Source organism: Magnolia sinica, chromosome 16 (assembly GCF_029962835.1).
Source record: "Magnolia sinica isolate HGM2019 chromosome 16, MsV1, whole genome shotgun sequence".
Taxonomy (NCBI): domain Eukaryota; kingdom Viridiplantae; phylum Streptophyta; class Magnoliopsida; order Magnoliales; family Magnoliaceae; genus Magnolia; species Magnolia sinica.
The window spans coordinates 22,546,001-22,566,390 of NC_080588.1; the positions used below are offsets into that span (position 1 = coordinate 22,546,001).

General features: G+C 37.4%; 1 non-coding gene across 1 annotated transcript; it reads left to right on the forward strand.

The window, feature by feature from the left end:
- The first annotated feature begins 389 nt into the window (after positions 1-389).
- Positions 390-461, forward strand: TRNAC-GCA (transfer RNA cysteine (anticodon GCA)). Its single transcript has one exon. It is a non-coding gene; the product is annotated as a tRNA-Cys (tRNA).
- The last annotated feature ends 19,929 nt before the right edge of the window (positions 462-20,390 follow it).

The window sequence follows — 20,390 nt, forward strand, 5'->3', positions numbered from 1 at the left end:
ACAAAAGCTGGCCCGAAACCAGAATGCAATCGTTGGGTGATCTATAACCCTTGTTTAAAGGTGGTCCGGATTTGGGTACAACCCCATGACAATGGTCAGGATGATTGAACTGTCAATGAAAAGCGATGATACTTAAAAGCACACATCCTGGCAGCAGAAGTTTCAACCTCCCTTAGATATTCCTTCATTAAGTGGCACGTTCGTGTTAGATCTAGTCCCTTCATCAAGTGGTCCACCTTGAATTTTTCATTGCAAAAAATAAAATTAAAAATTAAAAAAATTCAGTTGATTACTTGATTGCGATGGCCGATAATGGTGGATTGCCTGGTTTCTGATTACTCTTGAAATTATTAATTATATTTTATAGAAGATCAACCAATCAAAACCAAGGGTCCATAGCTCAGTGGTAGAGCATTTGACTGCAGATCAAGAGGTCACCGGTTCGAACCCGGTTGGGCCCTTGTTTCTTATTTTTTTACTACCCCTGACTTGTCAGGTAATGGAGGATAAAAAGAGGGATCAACGATTGATAACCCACACCCAATTTATATCTGAGATCAAATATTCAATTAATAATTTATATATATATATATAGTATTAGATGGAGTTATAGAGTTACATTATTGTTGGTGCTGAGAGAGAAGGAGAGCTCGAGCAAGTGGTTGAGTGTATGGTTGAGACGATTCTGGCAAACTCTTAAGTCGAGCTTGGAGAGCGGCCAACTGGAGTGAGAGAATAATTTGTTAGACTTTCGTTACTTTACCTTCGTTAATTTGTTAGACTGACAATGAGAGTTCCCGTCCATCACTTTTATGCTTCATATGAATCCAGTTGAAGTGGAAAGATAGGGAGAATCAAATCTAATTTTGTTGTTGCAATAGTGCCCACTGAGAAGTATAAAAAACTTTCTAGTGCCCCGAATACCATGCACCATATTTTTTAAAAGTTTTATTTTTGTTTTTCATTTTTTCATTTTATTTTTTACTAGAGGCTCCACTTAGGGAATAACACTTGGTGGCAATTTTATTGGAAGGCAATTTTTGAAAAAAATATTAGGCCATTTATTTAAAAAAAAAGACTTCATTTGATCCGTAGGAAGATGATGTAGAGCGGGTCACAGACACTTTCATGGCAAAGATGGAATAGAGAAGGCCCGATCGAAGGCGGAAATGATTTGGATCGTCATAACCTTAAAATAGTCGTATCTCGCAAACCGAGATGAGTTTTTCGACCTATTATATATGATTTTGGTGTAGGAGTACCTACTTAAGCCAACTAACCCCACTAACCTGGTTGCTCAAGGTAGATTTGTGAGATTCCATTAGATCGACGGTCAAAAATCCCATTTATTTTCATTTTTACTATAAATAGTAAGTTTTAGTTTGAGTATAACTTTTGATCTTTCGAGTTGTAAAAGTCATGCCCAACATGAAAAGGGCAAAAAAGTTAGGAGAATAACATGGTTGGGCTAAATTGGACACTTACTATTTTTGGCCGAAAACCATGAAGTCGATTAGGAATAGAGGTCGTCTATAAATAGTAAATTTCCTATTTATAGTAAGTCACATTTCTAGGGTTTTTTAGTCTAAAACTTTGTCCTAGGTTTGAGTCTAAAAGTCGTGCCCAACATGAAAAGGGCAGAAAAGTAAGGAGAATAACATGGTTGGGCTAAATTGGACACTTACTATTTTTGGCCAAAAACCATGAAGTCTATTAAGAATAGATGTCGTCTATAAATAGTAAATTTACTATTTATAGTAAGTCACATTTTTAGGGTTTTTGAGTTGGAGTTTGAGTCTAAAACTTTGTCCTAGGTTTGAGTTCCTTATTTAAAGAGTTGTAATTTTGTTTTTTTATAATCAATAAAGTTATTTTGAATTATTAGAAATAATTTCTACTTTTATCCCTCATGGATTCGAGGAAGCTCCATGAGGAGTCCAGCGAGCTTTGTGGATTCAGAGTAAATATCCCTTAAGGGAGACAGAGATGGACCTCATCACGTCCCTCCGTGCGTCAATTGGTATCAGAGCAAGGACTCCCCCCAAGCTAATGGCAACTAATGAGGGAATAGACCAAAATCTTGTGGATAGTGATTTATGGATTCGTTATCTATTGAAGAGAATGAAATCTTTCCATTTGGAGAGTTAATTGACCATGTAAGAGCTGCAAACAACCATCGACGTATTGCGAATGCGTTAATTCTGCCTTACGCCCAAGGCGATGCTCGGGTGCTCGTGATTGTTGTACACTACCTCAATTTTTGTAGAGGGCTTTTGGAGGTAAATCGTAGGACTATTTTGGATGAATCGAACTCTAGCGATGAGGACGTCAATGACGTCGTTGCCCGATGACTGGTCCATGGAGACGATCGACTAGATCATGCTGAAAGAGACTATCAAGGTAACACCAAACTCCTAGTTTTAATGGCTTATTGCATATAGAAGACTTCCTCGATTGATTAGCTGAAGTAGAGTGATATTTTGATTACATGGATGTGCCAGAATATAATAAAGTGATGTTGGTTGCGTTCAAATTGAAATCTGGTGCTTTTGTATGGTGGCAGCAATTACAACTCTTACGTGCCTGATAGAACAGGGCACCCATCCAATGATGGTCGTGGATGAGATGCCTTCTTTGATCACGATTCCTCCCCAATGATTACAAGCATGTATTGTTCCAACAACACTAAAATTTTTAGTAGGAGAATTAAACCGTCACAGATTACACCAAAGAATTCCAGCGGTTGGTAATGCGAAATGATTTATTAAAGACCAAATCGCAAAAGGTAGCACGGTTCATAGGAATTTTACAACTGACAATTCTTGACCGAGTTTAGATGTACTTAGTTGGGACCGTGGATGAAGTGGTTCAGTTAGCAGGTAGGGCATAAATGCAGCTTATAAAAGTCCCTACTTGGCCTTATTCTTCTACTCGGCTCCCTATGACAGGTCTCATGAACAATTCAGCACTGGCCAAAGGAAAGGAACTAGTCGGAGGGCATCCACAATCTCCTATAACCATAAATTGTGACACAAGGAGTGGTTCATATAGGCTTTAATGTGCAATGCCCACAACAGCGAGTCCTAGCATGATTTTAAATCCTTATAGTCGACCAAGGCCAAACAATTGTTATCATTGTGGCTAACCAGGCCACTTATCAAATACCTGCCATCAACACCCCATAGCCTACTTGGCCATTAACGAAAGAGGCACTGAATGTGAGGCAGCAAAAGAAGGCCCTGAATTTGATAAGGAGGAACAAACCATTGAAAAATGAGCTGGTGATGAAGAATGGTTTGTTGAGGATCATGGGGAATCCTTAGTCATGAAGTGCTTATTGTACACTCCAAGGAAGGAGGTGCACCCACAATGACACAATATATTCTGTACGTAGTATACCATCAATGGCAAGGTCTAGGATGTAATCATAGATAGTGGCAGTAATGAGAACATCATTTCAAAGGTGATAGTGAACAAGTTGCGGCTACCTATGACAAAGCATCCTTCCCTACTCGATTGGCTAAATAAAAAGGGTGAACAAGACCAAGGTAACTGAACAATGCACTGTCTTATTTTCAATTGGTAGGAATTATAGAAATCAAGTACTTTGTGACGTGGTCGACATGAAAGTGTGTTATATATTGCTCGGTTGACTATGGTAATTGGACCATGATACGACCCATCATCAATGATAGTCGAAAGACGATTATTTCCCTTGTGACACTAGAGAACCACCCCGAAGCTTTTAAAGTGGAGGGGAGCTCCCTTTTACCATTCAGGATTTCATGGAGGAATCTATGAAATCGGTGAGGTGTATGCCATGGAGGTAAAGGGCGAAGAATCGAAGCCTTTAGACATTCCTCCAAGTTTAAGGTTGTTGCTGACCGAATTCAAAGAAATTTAGTCTTGAATTACAATGGTAAAGATGTTGACTTGAGCGAAGTTCATCCTAAGGGATGAAGGGATGGTTGCTTGTACTTTTAAGGTTGGTTTCTCTTCTTCTTTTCTTTTTTCTTTCCTTCAGACTACATGCTCTTATTTGGTCCTTTTTTTCACTTCTCTTTTTTTTTTTCCCTTTATATTTTATCCTTCTTCTCTTTTTGGCTTTGACCCTTTATTTGTAGCACTTATTGGGGGATAGGGAATGATGATTTTTCAAGATGACCGACATCGGTCAATTAACTTCAGGTTTGCTAATGTAACTCTTGACATGGTTAGATTGACTTGTGAAATATTTTTACTATCTGTGTTGATTGGATCTAGAAGATCCCTTTATATTGGTGAGTCATAGGGCGCTTCCCAAATGTACTCATATGATCAACGACCCTTCCAACAAGGGTTTAAACTTTCCTTGGGGATTTGGCAGGTGGTGATGGTAGAATGTGCTTCATGACCATGTTGCCAACTTTGAAGCTTCTTTTTCATACTCTTTTATTATAGACCTGAGTAGTTTTTTATAGCACTGGAAATGACTTAACGCATGCATGTGCTTTTCATCTGCTAGCTCATTTGCCATTTCCCTTCTCGATTTCACTTTCCAATAATACTCGTAGAGATGGGATTTCTACCTTGATTAGTAAAACCGCTTCAATTACTTATGTAAGCTCGAAAGGAGTTGTACCTGTAATAGACCATAGAGACATCTGATATGCCCAGAGTGTATGAGGAAGCATCTCTAACTAGTCCTAATACATCTTGACCATCGTTTCGAGTATTTTGATGAGTGTTCGATTAGTGACTTCAACCCCACCATTCATTTGAGGACGATAGGGGCTTGCCCGGTGTCATTGAATCTTAATTTTTTCAAGGAAGTTATCCATCTTCTTGTTGACGAAGGGTGACCCATTGTCGGTGATAATAGCGTGTGGGACTCTGTATCGCCATATGTTATTATTTTTTATGAACTTGATTACTAGAGGTGTTGTTATGGTGGTGTAGGATGTTACTTCTAGCCACTTCGTGAAGTATTTGACTGCCATAAGTATATACTCATGGCCGTTTGAAGCTTTTGAGTTCACTTTCCCAATAATGTCAGGACCCCATATAGAGAAAGGCCATGACGTGGTTAAGTTGTATAGTTTCGAAGAAGGGGCATGAATTTGATTCACATGCTCCTGGTACTCGAAGCATTTTCCGACATGTCAACAATAGTCTGTCTCCATAGTTAACCAATACTAGATGAGTAGTAAAATTTCCTTTGCCATCATGTGTTGATTCATGTGAGGGCTAAATACTCCATCATGGATTTCTTCCATGATTTTGGCAGCTTGAACTTCATCCATGCATTGAAGGAGGACTTGATTGAAGGATCGCTTGTAGAGAACTTCACCACTGATAGTGAATTGTATGCTAAACATTGGATGTTTCGACAGTATGTCATTGCAGTTTCTTTCAAGTACTCTTGACTTTCCAAATATTGCTTAATATCGGCATACCATGGTTTGCTGCTTGGGGTGGCTTTAGCCTCTTCTATTTGTAGGCAGAAGATTGGCTTGTCTTTTATCTTGATCATGAGCTCCCATTTTAAAGCTCCTTTTAGAATTTCTACCATTGATGATAAGGTGGTGAGGGCATCCACGAACTGATTCTTTACCCTTGACATGTATGAGAATGTGATTTCTTTAAATTCTTTAACTAGATTATTGAGATATAAATGATATGGTATCAACTTCTCATCTTTAGTCTTTCTGTCATCATTATTCTGATTGATGATGAGTTGCAAGTTTTTAAACACCTGTAGCTTGTTTACACCCAAGATTATATCTTTTTTTAGATCGGCAATGCAAGCTTCATATTTCACCACATTGTTGGTGCAACTGAATGTTAGACGCCTTAAGATTGGGACATGGATGTCGTCAGGGGAATAAAGGATAGCTCCAATCCCACTTCCTTTAGAGTTTGTCGCGCCATCGAAGAATAGAGTCTACTTGGCTGACTTTTTTTTCTTCTTCTTCCTTGATGAGGAGGAGACCCTCATCAGGGAAAAGTTCTTAAGCAGTTGATAGTTTGGTAGTGAGTGGACAACTAGATGGTGGGCCAAGGCTTGCCCCCTTGATTGCCTTCTGAGTAGCATAAATGATGCCAAACTTAGACGATAGTAGATCCTTCCAATGAGTGCTAACTTCTGGAACAGGTACTTGAGTGGGTCCATTTGAGTGAGGGGAAGGATAAGATATGCAATCATGTATTGTCGAAGTCATTGAGTTGCCCAAACTAGAGCTAGACATGTCTTCTCGAGTGCCAAATACCAAGTATCGTAGTCGTTGAACTTGTGACTCAGATAGTATATGGCATGTTTCTTCCTTTCCATTTTGTCATGTTGACCGAGGACACAACCGATCGTGTCTGCTGCTACCGAGATGTATAATAGTAGAGGTCATCAAAGAGTTGGCGGCACTAAAATTGATGGATTCATCAGATAGTTCTTGATCTTGTTGAAGGCAGCTTGGCAATTGTTGTTCCATTCTTTTGGTGATTTTTTTCAAAGGAGCTTGAACATTGACTCATGGATAGGAGTGAGTTGTGGGATGAAGTGGCTGATGTATTGGATTTTACCGAGGAAGCCTCGAATATTTTTTTAGTCTTTAGAGTTAGCATTTTGATGATGGCTCTTGTCTTCGTTTCATCGACTCTGATGCGTTCCTCACTATGAAGCCAAGGAGTTTGCCTCTGGTTGTACCAAAGACACATTTCTGAGGGTTAAGATAGAGCTTGAACTTTTTCAACATGTTAAATAAATTCCTTAGATCTTAAAAATGTCTATCAATTATGTGAGATTTGACAATCATATTATCTACATAAACTTCCATTTCCTTGTTTATCATGTCATGGAACAAGGCTTTCATTGCTTGCTGATACATAGCTATTGCATTCTTCAGACCGAATGACATAACCTTATAGTAGAATGTTCTCCTGGCTTGATAAACAAAGTCTTCTCATGGTCTTCTATGGCCATCTTAATATGAGTGTATTCGAAGAAACCATCCATAAATGAGAATATCTTGTGCCATTTGGTGTTGTCAACCAAAGTGTTGACGTACGATAAGGGGAAGTCATCTTTAGGACTGGCTTTGTTGAGGTCTCAGAAGTTGATGCACATCCGGACCTTGCCATCCTTCTTTGGTACTCGTACGATGTTGGTGAGTCATTTAGGGTAGTTAGAGACTACTAAGAATTCTACATTATTTTGCTTAACGACTTCTTCTAGGACTTTTAGTGCCCATTTTGGGTTCCTTCTCCTCAACTTTTACTTAAATGACTTTATCTTTGGCTTGGTCGCTAGGTGGTGTATAATGAGCTCTTCATTAAACTCATGCATATCTTCATAAGAGAATGTAGAGTTGGGCAGCCTTGGAGTAAGTAAGTCTATCATTCTCTACTTGTATTCTAAAGATAGTGATTTCCCAATGTGTACTTCTTGAGGAAGTTCAGGGGTCCCCAGGTTTACAATCTCAAAGTCATATGCCACAACATTAACCTTGGTTTTAAACTTTTAGAGGAGATCCTCTAGTTCAGAGACCATGTCACCATCTTCCTCATCCTGAACCTCGTCTTGACCCATGAGATCGAAGTCCAACTCAATGTCAAAATTATATGAATCGACCTCAAACTTGTGCGGTGCAATAGATGAAGTCAACACATTATTGGATGTAGCTTTTTAAAAGATTTTCTTATGTTTTGTAGTATTGAAAAGCTAGAATATTTGATGTTTTTATATTTTGAAGATTTTTTTTATATTTTTAGAATTTTGGTTTCTAAGGGGCCTTGAGTAGGCCAACATTACAAACCATGACTAGTCTTGATCAGGCTTAAGGCTCTACATACTGTTCAAATTAGCATTTTTTTTTTAGAACGGTGCCTTGGATGGCTTGCTAACTAATTCAACTTCCAAGGGATTGAAGTCCATTTGAGATTCCAAGCCCTTTCATCAGGAGTTGATGAGATGGGTGGACGATCATGGTCTGGCCCAATGACCATTACCTCTATGTGGTCAAGATTGGGATCAATATTAGGGTCATACTCAGTTTCCCCTAGATCACTTACCACACATTAGAGCTCTTCTAATTCCTATGTCTGCTATGGAATTCAAACATCGGACCAATCTAGGGCTGGGCATTCCTCTTCATGGTCCAATAAATGGGCTCCTTCTATTGGTTGTTGGTTGATGGGGATTGCTACCACTGACACTCGGTTGATGATGTTGTGAAATATTGTATACTTTTCCCTTATTATGCATTAGTTTTATAAGCATAACCAAGTCTAGAGAGATGGTCAGCCACTACATTCTTTACTCCCTTCTTATCGCGTATTTCAATGTCAAACTCTTGGAGTAGAAGGATCCATCTTATCAAGCGGGGCTTAGCATCTGTTGAGTGTCAAAGATTGCATATTCTCCCCTATTTATATCTTGATTTTATGAACATGATAATGCTTAATGGTATATTTTATACATGTTTGTGTTGCAAGGTGAATCTAAGAGCTTGGTTTGAAAAGAATATTAAAAGCATGCATGGATTTGATGCTTAAGAATCGCCAAGGCAAGGGATGGATCTTTTGAGATCAAGATTGAAGAATTTACATGCTAAAGATCCAGGGAAACCAAGTAAGGAATGAAGAGAATCAAAGATTTGAAGAAAAGAAAAGGAATTTGCATGAAGCTCGACTAGCCCAAGCTCTACCTCGACTAGCCCAAGCTTTGGCCCAGCCCAAGAAACTTCGATTTGAACTCTAGCAACATTATCTTTCAAATTCGCATGACCTTCAACCATTCGAAGATTTCACTTGACTAGTCGAAGGTGACCTTTGACTAATTAAAGATTGCCCTCGACTAGTCGAAGGTTACGCAGATTTTGCGCGGACTGCATAAATTTGAGGTGGTTTCCGGACTTTTCCAACTTGATGCGAAAGTTGGAGTTCCCCAACTATAAATAGGAATTCCTAGGATGCTCCAAGGCATCTTCTAGGGTTTAAGGAGTGGAGTAAAAGGGTGAAGAGCTGCCACCAAGAGTTTTCTTTTTCTTCCTTAGTTTGTTTTTATGCTTTCCTAAAGAGATTTTTGTTTAATCATGTCTATGGTTAAATAAATCTCTTAGCTGGGGCTAAGAGGTGAAGCTTGTAGCGTGATTGAGATGTTTACTTTGCTTTGATTCTTATTTATGTTGAACTTCATTGATTTCTAGTTTGATATTAAGGGAATATTTTCAGTTTTCTATGATTTATTGTGACTCAAATTACAATAAATGCTGTGATGACTTTGGATATCTTCTTTTCCTATTTTGAGATAGTGAGATTGGTAAATCCTGTTGTTCGCCATCGTCTCCTGGGCATGATAGTGTGATGGAATCCCTTCTAATTATCACAATTCTCCTCCATTGAGAATTAGGTCAATGAAAAGTTTAGATTTGATTTAAATTGCTTTATCTTCCAATTGGATAGGATAAGACTCTAATTCCAATTGTATTCCTTGAATCAAGTAAGGTAGCATATTGATAGCTACAAGTGGATCCATGGCACCCTAGTTCCCACCTTTAAATTCACAAGTACATCATTCACAATTACTCTATCCAATTATTCAGATTTAGATTTACATCTTCTTCTAGTTCTAGTTTTAGTTACTTTCAGAAATGTACGAGATTAGTCCCTGTGGATTCGACCTCGGTTTCACCGAGATTATTACTACATCACGACCCTACACTTGGGGTTGTGAACAACATCCTTCTTAGAGAGAAGGCACTTTATGTAACATCCTGAATTTTCATGGCTACAGTTCGTACTTGTGCCCGAGAAAATTGGGTGTTAATGATGTATAAACTTGGATGCTTGAAAATTACACCTATATTTTTTTCATTTAGATCATATCCAGATACATACATGAAGGTAACATTCACAAGAATAAAATCAACTATATTGATTATATTTCATTAGGGTAAAAGAATATCAAATGGCCTCATAATGGGAGTTTTATTACAACATCAGAGTTCAGATCGGAAGAGTTAAATACTAAAACTGTCTTCTTAGTCTTTCAAGATAATCTTCTATAGGGAAGTAGTTCTTTAAGTCTTCAATCTGTACGTTACCTGCATCATCTGTACGGTTGGGAGAGGGTCATTGCCCTACTCATAGTGAAGGTTATCCTTTAAGATTAACAATAATTCAAGAGATTCATAACAGGTAAAGTATGGGTTTGATACGTCTCATGCTCCACTAATACAAGGGTATTAGCATGCGCAAACAACCTACATGAGATGCATGCTTAGAAAAGTATGTGAGGCTCATCATATGTAGTGATCATCACAATGTGGAATATGATTTATAGATAACCGGCTCGACCTGCACTCTCACTATACGGATATTCGCCGGCATGATCAACGCTACTGTGGATTTACGAGAACTCCTCAGAGCACACAACACATGGGCTGGGTAAATTACGTGACACAATTTGTTCATGGAGAGACTATTTGTGACATCCAATCCCGGAGTGATGTGACACTGCATTTGCGAATTACACACATCGAGTTGTGCACCACTATCCGAAGGCTCAAGGACTTACGTGCCCCAAGAGGGTCTCTACCCAAAGTGCATTACGTCCATGATAGAATATTTGAATCACTAGTCGTGATACATCTTACACATCACTTGCACTTATAGAGAATATAACTGAATTATAACGAATATAACTAAATCTAAATCATAAAGAATATCAACTAAATTATGGAGGTTCTGGAATAGTAAGACACAAGCCCAAGCCGTAAAGATAGACGGCACAAGGCCAACATAATAAAGAGAAGAGTGACAATGTCAACTCAATAAAAGTAGCAATGGCCAACATAATAAGAGAAGAGTGACAATGGTCAACTCAATAATAAGGATAGTGGCAATGGCCAACTCAATATAGAGACGAGTGGCAGGGCCAACTCAAATAAAGAGAAGAGGCAGGGGTAAGGCTTGTATCCATGGCCTCACATAAATTCAGAGAAATCACTTGTATTTGACATGATGTCATAATCCCCGCAGGGCCAATAATTGTAATGATAATAACTGAATCAATTGATAGGATAATTTCTAAAAAAATATAAACATGAGAGGTAGGAGGATTCACATCATTAAAAGTATAGAAAGACAAGTTAATTCACATAATTAAAGGTATGAAAAGGCGGGATAATTCTCATCTTTAAAAGCATGGAAAGGCTGGATAAATATAATAGCTTAAATTAGTGTAAGCTTAAAGGATAAAACCCTCACCTTCGAAACTTGATTTCTTCTTAATGTTGGTAGATCTATGTCGTCGGGCCCCAATCCTAACATGATTAGCATGACTCTTCAAGTTAGGCTATCTCCTTATACAAGTTATATGATTAGGCTCAATCTTAGGCTAAGATTTATTACTAGTAATGAATCGATCGTCCTGATTAATCAAATTTGGTGTAAATACCTTTTGTTCCATAATTACCCTTAGACTCATCGAATTTTGGTTTTACTGAGTCATCCTGCTGAGTCAACTCGGTTTGACTTAGTGAATTGCCCCATGTCTAACTGTGGAAGAGAAGAAAGAAAGAAACAGATCTAGAAAGTTAACCTTACCAAGATGTGAATCGGCAATTCCCAGTCGGATTTGTCCTTTGCTGATGAAACCGAGGTGCCTCTTCTCCTCCTCTTTCTTGTCCTTCTTCTTTCTCTGCTTCTTTCTTTCCACGTCTAGCAAGGAGCTGACGTCCCTCTCTCAATCTCTCTTTCTCTTCCTGATTTTCTCCCTTATGGAGCAATCAGTTGCAGATTTATAGGCATGGAGAGAGGCTTCTAGATTTCTCTCGCAGATCTTGTGCAACTTTACACAGGGAGTTTCGCCTCGTTGGACGGAATCCGACCGGTTTTACACGGCCTTGTTTTCTTGTGCAGCGAGGACTGTAGTGGCATGAAAGCTCACGGTCCCACTTTCAATCCGTTCTGCCTCTATGGAAAAGTTCAGATGGTCCCTAGAGAGCTTGTGGGACCCACAAATTCCTCATTTTGTTTCTCTGATCAGTGGGTCCAGCAAAAACGTGATCAACCTCTGTTTTTCTTGTGCATAAACCTTGTCGGTTTCGCAGTTCTCTTTTGAATTCCCAGCATCATCGGGATTCTTCCACACTCCCATTGTTTCGCGTTGGAGTCGGTTCTCTCCTAAGTGGGGATTGAACGGTTCAGATCTCTTCAAACATAGGGAGTTATTCGTCATGTCATTTAATGGAAAGTGCTTACGTCAAATCACGTGATGGATGATCTTATCTTGAAATTAACGATTAAATGGCTTGATCTACTGAATGGAGATCATTTTCAATGGTTAGATTCGCATTAGGGTATAGAGGTAACGTTAGGATAGTTAGGTTTGTATCGCACACATGTACATATTACGTTAAATTCTTGGTAACGCTTTAGAACTTTCAATACTTGGGTGTTGAAATGTTCGGGGCGTTACATTTTAGTGACGCATGATCAGTGTAGATAATGATCTTGGATCTGATTAAGTTGGACCTAAATTTGTCTAAGGTGAACACTGCAGCTAAGAGATCCTTCTCCATAGTAGAGTAGTTCACTTGGTCAAAATTTAGACTTCTACTCGCATAATGAATTATGTAGGGCTTCCACTCATTTCTCTGGCCCAACACCGCCCCAATAGCATAGTCACTCGCATCGCATGTAATCTCAAAAGGGGTGCTCCAATTAGGTGGTTGTATGATAGGAGCGGTAGTTAGCATGCCCTTGAGCTTAGAAAAAGATCTTTGGCATTCTTCACTCCACTCGAATTGGATGTCCTTTTGGAGAAGATTAAAGAAAGAATGAGAGAGATGGCTAAAGTCCTTTATAAATCTTCTAAAAAAATCGACATGTCTTAGAAAGGATTGCATGTTACATATGCTTTTGGGCGGAGGTAGGTTAGAGATCAAGTTAATTTTAGCCTTATATACCTCAATTCCCTTTGATGAAATTATGTGTCCAAGAACTATTCCCTTGGGAACCATGAAATGACATTTTTCCCAATTCAGCATAAGATTTTTCGTGTTATCGTGGTTATCGTCAACATCCTCTGATTGTTTGCTCATATTGAAAAAAATATTGATCTCCAATCTCATGTTCCAAAAAGATAAGTTCATAACTCCATTCTTAAAATTGATGATGGCATTTGATTTAGCTAAGAATGAGCGACCAAGAATGACGGGAATCTGAGTACTTATGTCTATGATAGGCTGAGTATCCAAAATAATAAAATCCACTGGATAGTGGAATTTATCAACTTGGACCAACACATCCTCAATCATCCTTCTCGATACATGAACTAAATGATCAGCAAGTTGTAGTGTGGTCCAAGTGGGTTTTAATTCACCTAGACCTAACTGTTCGTAGACCGAGTAAGGGATCAAATTAATACTTGCCCCTAAGTCAAGGAGTGCATGTTCAATCCGATGATTCCTAATTACATAAGTGATGGTTGGGTTACCGGGATCCTCGTATTTTTGTGGCACATCTTGCTTGAGGATGACACTCACTTTTTCTGTCAAAAAGATTTTCTTTTAAATATTTTACCTCATTTTTGTAATGCATAAATCTTTTAAGAACTTGGCATATGAGGAAATTTGTTTAACAACATCTAATAGAGAGATATTGACTTTCATCTGTTTAAGCACTTTTAAAATATCCTGAGAGTTATATAGAGGTTTTGGTGCAATCAACCGTTGGGGGAATGGCACAATCGACTTATATGCTTTTTCTGGTTCTTCCTCTTGTGAAGCAACGCTAGGTCTATCCCTCTCAACTTCTTTTGAGTCATTAGGCTTTTCAGCCCTAATCGGAATAGTTTTGTCAATTGTCTTTCCACTTCTAAGAGTGGTGATAGACTTAGCTTGCTTTATGTTATGCAAAGATCTCAAGTCACTTATTTTATATTGCAGTTTTGGATTGGGTACAGGTTGGGCTGGAAAAGTCCATTTCTGCCCAATCGTTACGTGCAACTAAATCCTTTATATGGCCTTAGTGAGGTCTTGCAATGCTTGTAATGTGCCTTGATTAAAAAGCTCTTGGTTTTATATGTGCTTTAGAACTGGATCCTCTCGAGGTTTCCTTTGATTTAAAAGTTAAGTAAGGGCCTCTTAAGGATTAACCGTTTGTCCGTTCCTCCAATTGAAGTTTGGATGATTCCTCCAGCTGGGATTGTATGTATGTATTTGAGATAGGACCACTAAATGGTTGTTGGTAATTATTTACGGCATTTGATTGTTCATTCAACAACTCTTGAAACGTAAGAATTGTAAGAAAATCCTGTGTTAAGTGTATGTTGCTGGCACAAATACCGTAAGCAACTTCCACAACCTCCTATGGTTTGACTGTTTCCACCTTCTTAAGTTTCATGGCCTCAACTTTCCCTATCAGATTGGCCACCCTTACACTTATATCATCCTCTTCTTTTAAAACATAAATTCCTCTCCTTTCTGTTGATTGAGTAGGCTTAGAAGTAGTGGGTCTTGGGGAGGTGTCCCATTATTGCACGTTTTCTGCCAATTAATCAAGGTAATCCCATGCATCATTGGCCTCCTTGTTCATGAATTCACCATTACACATTATCTCTACGAACTAGTGCATCAGCGAAGTCAATTCGTTATAGAAAAATCTTATTATTCGCTATATTTTGTAGCCATGATGAGGATAGGAATTCATGAGATCCTTAAATCTTTCCCAGCATTGGAAGAAGGTCTATTCCTCTTTCTGGGCGAAGTTCATAATTGTCTTCCTTAAAGTGTTATTTTTATGAAACGAGAAAATTTTTTTGAGAAATTCCTAGGTCATCTCGGCCCATGTGTTGATAGATCGTGGCTTTAAGGAGTGCATCCACATCTTAACCTTCTCCTTTAATGAGAAAGGAAACAGTTTGAGTCGTAATGTGTCTTCAAACACATTTGGAAAGTGTAATGTGGTGACTATCTCATCAAACTCTTTGATGTACAAGTATGGACTTTCAAAGTCAAGTCCATGAAGTTTAGGAAGGAGTTGAATACTTTAGGTTTGAAATCCATGTTTCCTGCATTCAATGAGAAGATCTTGTAGGAAGGTGTACTCACTCCCACCGGTTATAAGTAATCTCATAAAGTATGAGGCGGGGGTGCATGGTGCACCTAATTCTCATCTTGAACTTCTTCAACTGGGTGTTGAGGTTGATTTACAGGCATTACTTCAATTAACTTAAAGGATCTCAAGTGATGTCTAATCCGGTGATGGATAGACAGCCCTTCGATTGATCCTCATTCACTTAAGAGACATCGAGTGTTGTCACGAACCCACTTGGGCATGAAACACTCACAACCCTTAAATTCTAAACAACTAAAACCTAAGAAAAAGAAAAATACAGAAATAAGAAATCTGAAAATAAAGGAGAGTTGGAAAGAAGCTATCGGATTAGATTTGCTTATGTTAGATTTCTATAAAACAGAAAACAAAGTTAGTTTCTAAAAACAAATCCAGAGAATCTTAACCTTTAAAAAAAATAAAATAAAAATAAAAAAAGACACAACAAAAGTTAGCCCTAATCTTAACCCAATTTTAATACTAATTAATCTCATAAAAACATAGCCGAAGTCCTTAGAAATGGTGCCAAAAACTTATTTGCAACCCCAAGTGCAGGGCTACACTATAGTAATAATTCAGTGAGATCGAGGTCAAATCCATAGGGGACTATACTTGTACATATTCTGAAAATAACTAGAACTAAAACAAGATCTAAACTGAATTATGAAATAGTTAAAAGTAATTGTGAATGAATTATCAATAATCAAAAGAAAACTAGAGCACCAAGTATCCACTTATAGCTATTAAGATGCTACCTTACTTGATTCAGTACACACAATTGGAATCAAAGTCCTATCCCAGTTGTAAGATAAGCAATTAAAGCACAATCTGAACTTCTCATTGAATTAGTTCACACATGAAGGAGTATTGTGATGATTGGAAGGGAATTCATCCATCCACCATGCCAAGGAGAAAATGGTGAATCACGAAGTTCACCAATCTCGCAATCTCAAAACAGAAAAGAAGATATTCAAAGCTATCGCAGCGTCTATTGTAATTTTAGTCACAATAAACCATAAAAAATTAAAAATATTCCTTAAATTCAAACTAGAAATCAATGAAGTTCAACATATATAAGAACTAAAGTAAGATAAACATCCCAACATGCTACAAGCTTCACCTCTTAGTCCTAGATAAGAGATTAGCCAACTAAAGACATGATTGAAACCAAAACTCTTTTAAAAAAAATATAAAAACTAACTAGAAGAAGAAGATTGAGGAAGAATGAAGGACTCCTTGAAGTTCTCCAACACTTTGTTCCACTCTTTCAACCCTAATTCATGCTTAGAAATAATTAAGAGACTCTTATTTATAGTATTTGCTTGGAATGACTTTGAAACCACCTTAAATTTGTGTAAAAAGTTACGCTTCAGTCGAACTGAAGTTGGGTTCGATCAGACCAAATTAAGGCTGAAAATCGCACTTTCTCGCAGGACAATTCTGTGTAATTTCTGTCGGACCGAAGTTGGCTTCGGTCAGACTGAATTACGGCTGAAAATTCTACTTCCCACTGGATTGTTTTGTGCGATTTTGGTCGGACCGAAGGTCTGTTTCAGGACTATTTTGTTTTAGACTCAGAATTCCAGAATATGTTTTTTCAGGCCAATTTTCAGGATTCCTTTTCTTTACTTTAAATCTTCTATTCTCTTCATTCCTCACTTGGTTTCCTTGGATCTTTGGCATGTGAATTCTTTATTAATGACCTTCAAATCTTTAAATATTTATTTAGCAATTCTTTGAGCATAAACCTTCCTTTTGGATATCAATTTCATCTTAAGCTCTCGAAATCACCTCGCACATGAAAACATGCATAATTCGATCGATTAAGTACTATCATCTTTATAAAACCAAGGCATAAATAGGAAAATATGCAATATTTCACACTTAATAGTTAACATTATGAAATGAAAGTTAACTTCTATAGAATGTAAGTTGAAACCCACTGAACACACTAGGAACTTGATGTTTAGATAGATTCTATTGGTTAATTGATGAGAAGGAGAACTTATTAGTTGTTTGTTAGTGCAATTAGGTTCTAGATCGATGAGATTTCACCCATATATATTTGAATTTTATTCACATATATAGGACTGCACAAGATCTTACTTTTTAAGGGAGATTTGAACTTAAATGCTTAAAACGTTGATTCTTCACATGTTTTGCTTAGGACTAGCAAAATGCTAGTTGGGGGATGTGTTGAGTGTGAAATATTTGGGGGATATTTTCTCTTACTTACACCTTGGTTTTATGAATAGGATAATGCTTAATTGATCTATTTACATATATTTTCTCTTGCGAGGTGATTTTGAGAGCTTAAGGTGAAAAGGATGCTAAAACCATGGATTTAATGCTCAAGAATTACCAAGGTGAGGATTGGATACTTAGAGATTAAGATTGAAGAATTTAAGAGTCCAAGATCCAAGAAAACCAAGTGAAGAATGAAGAAATTCAAAGTTACAAAGTGCAAAAAATTGGAAGTACTGAACTTGACAGTTCGATGTCATCGAACACCACTTTAATGCTATTGAAGTAAGTGTTCAATGTCAACGAAGGAAGTCGATCCCATCAAAAAAATCAGAGAAAATCAAGTTTGGTTGTTAGACATATGGGTGCAATCTTCGATGCCATTGAATGAGGGTTCAATCCTATCAAAGGAACGCTCAATACCATCGAAGCCAGTTTGATGACATCGAAAAAATCATGAATTATGGGATTTACTCTGTGCATAGTTTGGAGCATTCTTTGATCTCATCGAAGACATGTTCGATGTCATCAAAGCACGGGCGATGTCATTGATGACTTACATAGATTCAACAGTTAGACGGGTGATGTCATCAATGACTTACGTAGATTCAACAGTTGGTTGCCGACAATTTCCAAATTCGAATCAAACTCTTCGATGGACATCGAAGTTCTCATCGAAGTTACAAAAGCTACGTAAATTGAGGCAGTTTTGAAGTCGGTCTTATTCAAGCCTATTTAAAGGGATTTTTATTAGTTTCTAAGCACGAATTAGTGTAGGAGTAGAGCAAGGAGTTATGGTGCTTTAAGGAGTTCTTACTCCTCTTCAATGCTTCTTTTATAATTAATTTTTATATTTTTCTTTAAGAGTTTTAGTTCAATCATGTCTTTGGTTGGCTAATCTCTTAGCTATTACTAAGAGGTGAAGCTTGTAGTTTGTTTTGATGCTTATTTTACTTTGATTCAAGTTATTTAGTTTATATGTTGAAAAATTCATGGTTTTTGGTTTGAATGAAGAATTATTTTCAATTTACTTTGATCCATTGTCAACTCCGGGCACAGTGGATGCTTAGGAAAGCTTGTTGATATATTCTTATCTGTTTTGAAACTGCGTGATCTGTAAATTTTCTTGATTTATCATTGACTCCGGGCATGGTAGATGCTTAAATTTCTTACGATCATTACATTGATGCCTTATGAGAGAACCAATGTAATGAAAGTTCATAATTTATTTTGATATATCTATGATGTTTTAACCGCTTTATCATCCGACTAGATAAGATAGGACTTTGATTCTAGTTGTGTTATCAATTGAATCAAGTAGCATTAAGATAGATACAAGTGGATCCTTATCGCTCTAGTTTTCCATTATTATTGATAGTTATTTCACCATTGATCTCTTTAAATCCCAATTTTAGTTTGTAGATCCCAGTTCTAGTTCTAATCTATTTCAAAAATCGTACAAAGCAAGTCCCTATGGGTACGACCTCGGTCTCACTAAGATTATTACTATATCACAACCCTACACTTGTGGTGACAAGCAAACACCCATTTATATAGTGTTGAGGATGGTGGACAATGAAAGGAATCCATCAATAAGGTCATTGTATTCCTTCATATAATTGATGAAAGAAACTATCCAGGTTAAAGTCCCTAAAGCTTATAAGTGGGTGTATGCAAAAATAGACGGTCGTTGGGAGAGGACACCTTCCCACCCACTACATGAGGCTGGTAGGTACTTATATATTTTTTTGTCTATATGCTCCAATACTTTGCTATTAATGTCTAAATATTTGAATTATGTAGGTTTTCAGTGTATTTCCTAAATACAAAAGACCACTATATAAGAATCTATATATCGACAATGAACTGAAGAGTGTTGTACATGAAGTGTATGAGCAGTTATTCTCTAACTGTCCGAGGAAAGACACATTCAATATTGAGATAAATATATTCTGCACATACATTGTCCATATTTGTATCTTAATAATTCCATACCTAGCCTTAGTTGTTATATGCCATCAACAGATTGTTAAATTCCATAATGTAACTGGAATATTCGAGTGTTAAGTTGTAAAGATGTCGATGACCACCATGATGTCATGTAAGTGGCTACATTTCAAGTTACTTTTCATATTATTTTACAAAATTTAAAAGTAATGAAATAACTTTAAAATTCATAGTAGAATGGTGGGTCATGTACGGGACTAACTATGAGGTTTTACAATGGCTGGTTGTCCGTGTGCCCATGCAGACAGTCTCCTTCTTATCTTGTGAAAGAAATTAGAGCACATTCTCCCTCATCCACACAAATAAGCGCAATAGATTTGGGGTACGATCGGCTTTAAAAAGTAGTATATTGTCACTACAATATGAAGTTACGAGAGAGGCTACTCTGATCCGAATGAAGAAGAAAATCACAGGACTCATTGGATCTGATGGTGATCAGACAACATTCATTTATTGAGAAAGAGAACGAGGATCTAATTTACCAGTAGGTTAGGGTAGATGACTTGGATACTTGGAAAGGTGATCAGAGCCCCATGTTGAAGAGGAGGTAGCAGGACAAGGGATCAATGTTGATGCATGTTCACAACCCCAAGTGTAAGGTCGCGATGTAGTAATAATCTCGGTAAGACCGAGGTCGAATCCACAGGGACTAATCTTGTACGTATTCTGAAAATAACTAGAACTAGAACTAAAAGAAGATCTAAATCTAAATATAAAATACAAGGGAGTAATTGTGAATGGTGTTGATTAAAATTATCAATTAAAAGGTAGGAACTAGGGTGCCGAGGATTCACTTGTAGCTATCAAGTTGTTACCTTACTTGATTCAAGAAACACAATTGGAATCAGAGTCCTATCTTATCCAATTGGAAGATGTGATAATCAAATCTATGAAATTTTCATTGATGTAGTCCTCAATAGAGGAGAATTATGATGATTAGAAGGGATTCCATTACCCTACCATGCCCAGGAGACAATGGTGAACAACAGGATTTACTAATCTCACAATCTCAAAATAGGAAAAGAAGATATCTAAAGCTATCACAA